This window comes from Denticeps clupeoides, unplaced genomic scaffold (genome assembly GCF_900700375.1).
Source record: "Denticeps clupeoides unplaced genomic scaffold, fDenClu1.1, whole genome shotgun sequence".
Lineage (NCBI taxonomy): Eukaryota > Metazoa > Chordata > Actinopteri > Clupeiformes > Denticipitidae > Denticeps > Denticeps clupeoides.
The window spans coordinates 262167-274057 of NW_021630084.1; positions in this window are offsets into that span (position 1 = coordinate 262167).

The window sequence follows — 11891 nt, forward strand, 5'->3', positions numbered from 1 at the left end:
CATACATACACATATACACAAGCACTCACACACACACATACACATTTACACAAGCACTCACACACACACATACACAAGCACTCACACACACATACATACACATTTACACAAGCACTCACACACACACATACACATATACACAAGAACTCACACACACACATACACACACACACACACATATATACACAAGCACTCACACACACACATACACACACATTTACACAAACACTCACACACACATACATACACATATACATAAGCACTCACACACACACATACATACACATTTACACAAGCACTCACACACACACATACACAAGCACTCACACACACACATACATACATACACATATACACAAGCACTAACACACACACATACACACACATTTACACAAACACTCACACACACACACATACATACATATATACACAAGCACTCACACACACACACACACATACATACATATATACACAAGCACTCACACACACACACATACACATATACACAAGCACTCACACACACACACATACATACACATTTACACAAGCACTCACACACACACATACACACACACACACACACACATATATACACAAGCACTCACACACACACATACATACATACACATATACACAAGCACTAACACACACACATTTACACAAACACTCACACACACACACATACATACATATATACACAAACACTCACACACACATACATACACATATACACAAGCACTCACACACACACATACATACACATTTACACAAGCACTCACACACACACATACACACACACACACACACACATATATACACAAGCACTCACACACACACATACATACATACACATATACACAAGCACTAACACACACACATACACACACATTTACACAAACACTCACACACACACATACATACACATATACACAAGCACTCACACACACACACACATACATACACATATACACAAGCACTCACACACACACATACATACACATATACACAAGCACTCACACACACACATACACACACATTTACACAAGCACTCACACACACACATACATACATACATACATACACATATACACAAGCACTCACACACACACATACATACACATATACACAAACACTCACACACACACACACACACACGGGCAAACACACACACTAAAATACAGACCTCACACACACACATACATAAACATTTACACAAGCACTCACACACACACGTACATACACATTTACACAAGCACTCACACACACACATACACACGCAAACACACACACACACACGCACACATACATAAACATTTACACAAGCACTCACACACACACATACACACGCAAACACACACACACACACACACGCACACAGACATGGACACAAACACACACTCACACACATACACACACACACGGGCAAACACACACACTAAAATACAGACCTCACACATACACATACAGACGCACTCACATACACACACATACACACACACCCCCACACACAACACAAACACGCACACACATGCACTCACACACACACATACAGACACGGACACAAACACACACACACTCACACACAAACACACACATACACACATACCCATACACACATGGACACAAACACACACATACACACGCACTCACAAACACAGACACACACACACACGAACACAAACAAACACCCACACATACACAAGCACTCACACACACAAACACACACATACACACACGCACACACACCCACACATGCACAAGCACTCACACACACACATACACACACGGACACAAACACACACGCACACACACACATGGACTCAAGCACTCTCACACACACACGAACACACACACCCACACATACACATACACAAGCACTCACACTCACACACAAACACACACACACACACACAAACACACACCCACACATACACAAGCACTCACACACACAAACACATACATATACACACAGACACACAAACACACACCCACACATACACAAGCACTCAGACACACAAAAACACACACGCATACAGACATGGACACACAAACACACACACACAGACCCAGACACACACACACGCACTACAATACAGACCTCTCTCTCTCTCTCTCTCACACACACACACACACTACTATACAGACCTCACACACACTACTGCAGCCCTCCCGGGAACCACACACACTACAATACAGACCTCACACACACACACACACACACACACATATGCACACAAACACACATCCACAAGCAGTCATATACACATCCACACTCACACGCATACACACACACATACACACTCGCATATGTACACAACCACACCCCCACACAAACACTCTAATACCTTGGTGAGCAGCCATGACAGGCACCCGGGGAGCAGTGTGTGGGGACCTCAGTGGAACCTTGGTGGATCGGGATTCGAACCGACAACCTTCTGATTATGGGGCCGCTTCCCCGTAATTCCCCGTAACCTTCCCTTCGTTAGTGATTGACTGATACCTGCTCTCAGTTTTCATCAGGTCAAACGAGGCCTATGGGGATTTCGGAATTTCCATTTCTTGGAAAATCCAGCTGTCATGTCCAGCTCCCACCCTGACCGAGTAGAGCTGAGACTAGACGTCAGAAATATAAAGCAGTAATAGATGTTTTCCGCTGTGGTTTTTGGTCCACTGCTCTCTGATGGGATCAGATGGGCTGTACAGCTCACCAGGGGAAAAGCACATGAGCTCTCAAAGCCTAAAAATAACGGTGGACGTACGCACCATCCCAGAAGAGTGGAACCATTGGCCTGGATGGGAATGGGAGACGGAGCACTTTTAACTTCTCCTCTGATCATCACGTCCACAGAGCCGTCTGCCTGAATACAACCGCATCACGATGATATAAAACGAGGAGAAGGAGTCATGTTGAGGAGACTGGCCTCCAGGTCTGCAGCAAGTTTTTGGAACGTTCTGTCATCATGCTGGGACATGGATCATATTGTACTTCAGAGGCGTGTGGAGTCCATGCAGCGTCAGATTCTGCTTCTCTGTCTGCTCTGTCATGAAACGTAAATTGGTAAAATGAGAATAGTGTCTCAAGATGCCATCTACTGTTTAAAATCCCCCAAGGTGGATGCTGACCACGCCCCCTCCATGGCTCCGCCCACCCCCTGTCTCAGACAGTCATTCCCAATTTAAAATCGAAAATCGCCCCCTTCAAATGATCCAGACGAGATATTAAACATAAATGATCTATACAGAAGTATTTATTACATCTATTTCGTTTACTCGTGCTGCTTCTACACCATTCTCCCCACCACACTTTCAAACGTGTTTTTCCGAAGGTGGGGCCAGTTGGAGGCGGAGCTACAAGATGCTGGTGAGCAATCAGCTGGACGCTGCCTGGTCAACATCACTCAAGCTGGAACAGTCTCCTCCGTTGGTCTTTTGGACAGATGAAATATAACCTCGAGCTTTTCTCCTCTTTCGTCCTTCTCCTGTACTGTCGAGAGCTCTGCCCGTCAGGAACCACCGCGGCCAAATTCCTGTCACAACGTGTCACCAGCACCGGAGTGATTCCTGCTTTAAGCAGGGTGGGGACATTTCACATTCCTTTACATAACGTGCGCATTCTGACGTGAAGACTCTTCTAACGTGAAGATTCAGGCCGTTCTTCTCTTCCATATGAATGGATTATGCAGAAATGTCAGATCTGTAGCCAGGATGAAACTACTGGCCTTCACAGTGGCCAGGCGTCCTGGTACCTGCTTTAATGAAGGCGGCGTGGGGTTTTTCTCACTTTATCCATCACACGGGCCCATTTTTCATGGCTGACAACTTATTTTGTCTAGGCACAATTTGATGCTGCAATCGCCCAAAATCAATTTAGGCCCTCTGATATTCTTCATAAATAATGCTGGTTGAATATTAGCAGCCAGCTACATCAGTCATGCAGACGTGGTGTACCAGGAATGAAATTAATAGCGGCCTTTACTCCACAAGTAGCCTGTGGCTGAAAAATTGCTGCCTTGTTTTGAGTTTTTGCTGATCTCCACCGAGCTTTTCATGTTGCCCAACGATCTGGCACTAAAGTGATTTAATTAAGAGATTATATCAGGCCGTTATAAGAGTTTATATTCGCTTTCTGTTTTATCTACATTTTCATACGTACATGCATACATGAGCGCAGGGACGATCGGAAGGAAGCTTTTAATAATGTAGAACATTCGTGTGCACCACTGAACGTCAGGGGTGTACGTCGGTAAGAAAAAAACACTTCAACACAACTCCAGTGAATTCTTCAAATCAACCGTGTGAATGAACTCAATCCCTCATTTGAACTGAAGCAGCAGCGAAGGGCCTGGTGCTGCCCTGCAGATGAATGTCAGTCATGAAGAGGGGATATCTGATTACTGAGAAGCCGGCTTTAATACGGGGTCATTAATCACCCTGTATCATATCATAATGGTGATCTAAATAACATCACCAGCACTATTATTACAGTCTGGTCTTATTAATATGAAAGATTAAGAACCAGAGGAGAAAACACAAAAATGAAGAACATTCCTTCTTCACTCTTCTTTGCTCAGTATTACATTTTGAAGATTAATTGGACCAGTTCTTTACATTACTCAGCTAAAAACTAAATTTCTCCATGTCCAACTCGATATCATCATTACCTTGTTTACCTCGACTCCACAACACACCTGAAATCCTCATTACCTTCCTCTATAGAGACACGCCCGAGTCTCTACCTCATTACCTTTCTCTATAGAGACACGCCCCGAGTCTCTACCTCATTACCTTCCTCTATAGAGACACATCTCGAGTCTCTACCTCATTACCTTCCTCTATAGAGACACACCTCGAGTCTCTACCTCATTACCTTCCTCTATAGAGACACGCCCCGAGTCTCTACCTCATTACCTTCCTCTATAGAGACACGCCCCGAGTCTCTACCTCATTACCTTCCTCTATAGAGACATGCCCATCTACCTCATTACACTTCCTCTATAGAGACACGCCCCAAGTCTCTACCTCATTACCTTTCTCTATAGAGACACACCTCGAGTCTCTACCTCATTACCTTCCTCTATAGAGACATGCCCATCTACCTCATTACACTTCCTCTATAGAGACACGCCCCGAGTCTCTACCTCATTACCTTCCTCTATAGAGACACATCTCGAGTCTCTACCTCATTACCTTCCTCTATAGAGACACACCTCGAGTCTCTACCTCATTACCTTTCTCTATAGAGACACACCTCGAGTCTCTACCTCATTACCTTCCTCTATAGAGACACGCCCCGAGTCTCTACCTCATTACCTTCCTCTATAGAGACATGCCCATCTACCTCATTACACTTCCTCTATAGAGACACGCCCAAAGTCTCTACCTCATTACACTTCCTCTATAGAGACACGCCCAAAGTCTCTACCTCATTACCTTCCTCTATAGAGACACGCCCGAGTCTCTACCTCATTACCTTCCTCTATAGAGACATGCCCATCTACCTCATTACACTTCCTCTATAGAGACACGCCCCAAGTCTCTACCTCATTACCTTCCTCTATAGAGACACGCCCGAGTCTCTACCTCATTACCTTCCTCTATAGAGACACGCCCGAGTCTCTACCTCATTACCTTCCTCTATAGAGACATGCCCGAGTCTCTACCTCATTACCTTCCTCTATAGAGACACGCCCGAGTCTCTACCTCATTACCTTCCTCTATAGAGACACGCCCGAGTCTCTACCTCATTACCTTCCTCTATAGAGACACGCCCCGAGTCTCTACCTCATTACCTTCCTCTATAGAGACACGCCCGAGTCTCTACCTCATTACCTTCCTCTATAGAGACACGCCCCGAGTCTCTACCTCATTACCTTCCTCTATAGAGACACGCCCCGAGTCTCTACCTCATTACCTTCCTCTATAGAGACACGCCCGAGTCTCTACCTCATTACCTTCCTCTATAGAGACACGCCCGAGTCTCTACCTCATTACCTTCCTCTATAGAGACACACCTCGAGTCTCTACCTCATTACCTTCCTCTATAGAGACACGCCCCGAGTCTCTACCTCATTACCTTCCTCTATAGAGACATGCCCATCTACCTCATTACACTTCCTCTATAGAGACACGCCCCAAGTCTCTACCTCATTACCTTTCTCTATAGAGACACACCTCGAGTCTATACCTCATTACCTTCCTCTATAGAGACACGCCCCGAGTCTCTACCTCATTACCTTCCTCTATAGAGACATGCCCATCTACCTCATTACACTTCCTCTATAGAGACACGCCCCAAGTCTCTACCTCATTACCTTTCTCTATAGAGACACACCTCGAGTCTATACCTCATTACCTTCCTCTATAGAGACACGCCCCGAGTCTCTACCTCATTACCTTCCTCTATAGAGACACGCCCGAGTCTCTACCTCATTACCTTCCTCTATAGAGACATGCCCGAGTCTCTACCTCATTACCTTCCTCTATAGAGACACGCCCCGAGTCTCTACCTCATTACCTTCCTCTATAGAGACACACCTCAAGTCTCTACCTCATTACCTTCCTCTATAGAGACACACCTCGAGTCTCTACCTCATTACCTTCCTCTATAGAGACACGGCCCGTGTCTCTACCTCATTACCTTCCTCTATAGAGACACGGCCCGAGTCTCTACCTCATTACCTTCCTCTATAGAGACACGGCCCGAGTCTCTACCTCATTACCTTCCTCTATAGAGTTCCGCCCTGAGTCTCTACTGGTTAAGGAAGCAGCCCCATAATCAGAAGGTTGCTGGTTCGAATCCCGATCTGCCAAGGTACCACTGAGGTGCCACTGAGCAAAGCACTGTCCCCACACACTGGTCCCCGGGCGCCTGTCATGGCTGCCCACTGCTCACTCAGGTTGATGAATTAAATGCAGAGGACAAATTTCACTGTGTGCTGTGCTGCTGTGTATCACGTGTAACAATCACTTCACTTTCACTTCACTTCAAATGACCTTCCTATATAGAGTTACACCCCGAGTTTCTACCTCATTACCTTCCTCTATAGAGACACGCCCCGAGTCTCTACCTCGTTACCTTCCTCTATAGAGACACGCCCCGAGTCTCTACCTCATTACACTTCCTCTATAGAGTTACGCCCCGAGTCTCTACCTCATTACCTTCCTCAATAGAGTTACGCCCTGAGTTTCTACCTCATTACCTTCCTCTTTAGAGACACGCCCCGAGTCTCTACCTCATTACCTTCCTCTATAGAGACACGCCTCGAGTCTCGTCCTCATTTACATTTACATTTACAGCATTTGTCAGACGCCCTTATCCAGAGTGACTTACAGATACAGTGTCTTGCTCAGGGACACAATGGTAGAAAAATGGGGTTTGAACCTGGGTCTTCTGGTTCATAGGAAAGTGTGCTACCTACTAGGCTACTACCACCCTTTTTTTATTTATATATATATATATATATATATATATATATATACACACACACACACACACACACACACACACACACACACACACACACACACACTCATTACTCTCATGATCCGGTCCGTAAGTCGTGATTATGAATCTGTGGGCACCGTGTGCTGTGCTGCTGTGTATCACAAGTGACAATCACTTCACTTCACTGTTTGTGCAGCCTTGCGTCTTTGCTCGGGATTTTGCTCGGTGTGCTTCGCCGTTCTGAAAATCATGTTATCCGAATAAGGACTCAGTCTTTACATTATAAGGAGATATTTTTTCTCTCAGGAGATGAAACTGAAATGCAGCATGTGTTGAGAGGAGCAGGAATCCATCACAGTGAATGAAATGCTGCATGTCAGTGCACTTAATAACACAAATGAAAATGCTGCTACCCTAGGGACTTGGTTAAGTGTATTGACTTATTGGTAAGGAAGCAAAAGTGGCTAAAGGGGCAGTGGTGGCCTAGCGGTTAAGGAAGCGGCCCCGTAATCAGAAGGTTGCCGGTTCGAATCCCGATCCGCCAAGGTGCCACTGAGGTGCCACTGAGCAAAGCACCGTCCCCACATGCCAAGGGTGATGGTTAAATGCAGAGGACAAATTTGACTGTGTGCACTGTGTGCTGCGCTGCTGTGTATCACATGTGACAATCACTTCACTAAAGTGATACGAAAACAGAACAAATACCAGAAGTACGGGTAAAGCCCATGCAGATGTTCTCCAATCTCTACTCGATCTGCATGTTTGAGGAAGATGATGATGTTTAATGATGATGTGATGTCCATTCACAAACTTTTCACCTTATTCATCTCTGCGATGAAGTGGGGTTTGCCTGAGAGTGGCTATGGTTGGATCAATCGATGATGGAGACATTTGTACCACACCTAACACTGGGACCTGCTGATGAAGTGATGTCAGTACCATCAGTCCCATCAGGACAACAATCTCATCAACACCATGAAGTTGTCCTGGATTAATGCCTTAAGTGTAAATGTGAATGTAAGACATGTTGTCCATCATGAGGTGGACGATCTGGTCATCTTTTTATTAGCCGAGAGCGAGGCGTCGCCATGTCCATGCAGAATTACGCGGTGACATAACAGCACACGCTGGCATTAGATTCGAATCATTGTGCAGCACAAATTTAATTCGCTCTGGATAAAATGTCAGCTAAACGAAATGTTATTTACTGAAACATGGCAATAAGTTAGAAGAGGACATCCATCACACCCTGGACGCTGTAATGGCTTCTTAAATGACGTTTAATTACTCTCTAAACCGAAACAGAAAATCGCAGCAGGCCACGGTGACTTCTGGACAGACTTCACCGCGACAGGCTCCTCCTCCTCCAGAGCGTGGAAGCCAGCGAGCTCCTGTGGGTCCTGGAGTGGCTCCAAAACACACCAGGCTGACGGATTTCTGCATGACTTTATATGGACTTGGCGTCTGCCGCCTTTTAGGAAGTTCAAGTTATCGACGTGTCACATCGTAACCTTCGTAAGAAAAAGAAACGTGTCCACGAAGGAACAGCTCTTCAGAGACCATCTTCCTCCACACCAGGGTCCGAAGAGGCCTGGTAATGGGTTCCAGGGACGCTGATCTTGTATTGTTCTCCTGTCCTGCTCAGAAGGGCGTCACAGTGCAGGTGGTTCCGTCCTCTTCCCACGTCAAGGAGGCCTGGGACAAAGGGCCCCTATGAAAACCGGGACCCCCGTGCACAGGTTTTCTAAATCAGGGAAAGTGGACATGTTCATACTCATACATCACATACATACAGCGCTGGAACAAGTCAGAACGATCTGTGGAGGACATGCGTCCCGCCCAGGGTGTCCGTGTCATCGTTGCGATCCATCAAAGGAAAATAAATGATGGCAGACGGTGATAAAAAGTGGGTGTGGTTAAAGCGGCCTGTCTTAGCCCCTTAATCTGGGCACATTTCTCTTGTTAACGTGGCTTCCCGTTAGGAGAGGAGAATAAGAGCAACGCTCCCCCCATCACGTGGGCGGGGGGCCCGAGCCGAACCCCACTTCTATATTTCAGAGGTGTATCAGGTTTCAGGCATATGGACAAGGGGCTCCGGCTAATTCAGAACAGTCCCCCGAATTCTGCTTACTGGGGGATTCTGGGGACTCTGAAGGTGCACGATGCATCTACACATGGAAGTGGAGTTCTTACTTTACGTAACTTGTGCTCCTGCACAGCCTACATTAGGCAAAACGTGTATTTTATGCATCAGAGCCCATTTTTAATACGACATCTTCTCTTCATTCACCGTGTGCACAGCGGCTGGGTGAATATTTCATGACGTTTAGGTGGCTTCCACACTCATCCCTGACACACACAGACAATGGACTTATGTAACTCCGGCGAGCGAATGATCCACGCCGGTGAGCAGCAAGCAGACCGCGAGCTTCACGTGAACTCCTTCCTGGGCGCGGCTTCTTCAGATCTGCACCGAAACACCTTCTGGCCTGAGAACTGAGGTGTTGTAGGCACCGGATTTACATTTCCAGCATTTACCAGACTTACTTATCCAATCAGTAGTTACAGGGACAGTCCCCCCCCCGGAGACACTCAGGGTTAAGTGTCCTGCTCAGGGACACGATGGTAGTAAGTGGGGTTTGAACCTGGGTCTTCTGGTTCATAGGCGAGTGTGTTACCCGCTAGGCTACCACCACCCAGATCAGGGCGGATTGGGAATGTTATGGTTTACCAGACATATTTTGTGCTGATGACACAAGGCACACGGTGGGAGACCAACTGTGTTTAATATATTCTACTATAGTAAAATAACATGTGTGATGTTTCCACTGGAATTCCGACCACAGTCGACTATCCGGTTCCTCCGTTTACATCATCGTGAACTTGACTCCAGGCAAACATCACTGGTGTCCACAGATAACACCTTTCACCAGCATGATGGAAGGCTGATAGTTCCGAATTCCGTCCGAGCTGTTAAAGTCACCCAAACCCGAGGTACTGTCCCCAGAATGCCGCTTTTTACGTTGTCGAGGACTGAGGTTGTTAACCTGGTGATTATCGGCCCTGTTGGCTGGTCATGGTGCGGGCCGGAGGGGGAAATTACGTTATTATCCTTATTATTATTACCGCTTCTTCTTAATAGGCTGTGCTACGCCGTGAAATTCACGTGGTCTTGTACTTTTAGTAAGACTCTTTAATACGAACTGGAAACATCAGCGCCGGTGTTAATACTGAGACAATGACGGCAGAGTCCAACACGTTTGGAGCATCATGGAAATTGCATGTCCTCCCTACAGCGTGCAGTGGGTGATGGTGCAGGTCCGTTCTGAGCTCTGAGGAACCCAGCGTTCCTGCAGTGTTCTGCGAGCGCCAGAATATGCATCGCCAAGCGCTTTTTACCCATAAATCTCTGGCAGGGGAACACAGCCTGGCGGCGGAAGCCCAGTGGGAACCCGGCTGTTATAGGCGGTGGCCAGACCATGATCCCTGGTGGCGGGAATATTGTGACACCAGCTCAGTGTAATTAGTGCATTTACCCTGATTCAGCAGTCGCACAGAACTCAACAGGTTTACTAGTTTGGCTTTTTGAGGCATTTTATTCACCTGCAGTTCTGGCAACACCATCGCCAGCCCTGAAAATCCAGAATTCCTGTATGAGACACGGAATCCAGGCCGCTGAAGCCTGGACGGAAATGCTCTACAGCATGTTCTCCTGGAGAACACGCCTATTTATGCACCCAAACATCATCTGCTAAGCAGGTGTTATGAATTAGTGGTGCATAATAAAATATCCGGACCAATTAAGTTATATTTTATTAAAAAACTTACCATAACTGTGTGTTCTGACTGCATCTGCATCGGTAGTGGCACTTCAGCGCCGCCTGCAGGACTGGAGAGGTTACTGCAGATGTTCGTCAACATTTACATTTACAGCATTTACCAGACGGCCTTATCCAGAGCGACTTACAGTCAGTAGTTACAGGGACAGTCCCCCCCTGGAGACACTCAGGGTTAAGTGTCCTGCTCAGGGACACGATGGTAGTAAGTGGGATTTGAACCTGGGTCTTCTGGTTCATAGACGAGTGTGTTACCCCACTAGGCTACTACCACCCTCGTCAAGTCGCACATTCTTATTCTGATGTAATATTATAGTACGTTCTGATTGGCCGAGAGGGATCCTGCATTTGAACATTTTACCTCTATGTTAGATTTAGATTACATTTGGGATTACATTTACCAGACGCCCTTATCCAGAGTAGTTACAGGGACAGTCCCCCCCTAGAGACACTCAGGGTTAAGTGTCCTGCTCAGGGACACGATGGTATTGAGTGGGGTTTGAACCTGGGTCTTCTGGTTTATAATGTGTGTGTTACCCCACTCGGCCACTACCACCCGCCCATGTACCTCCCATCCACAAATTCCTAGAAGTATCCTGTGTCTGTTTTCT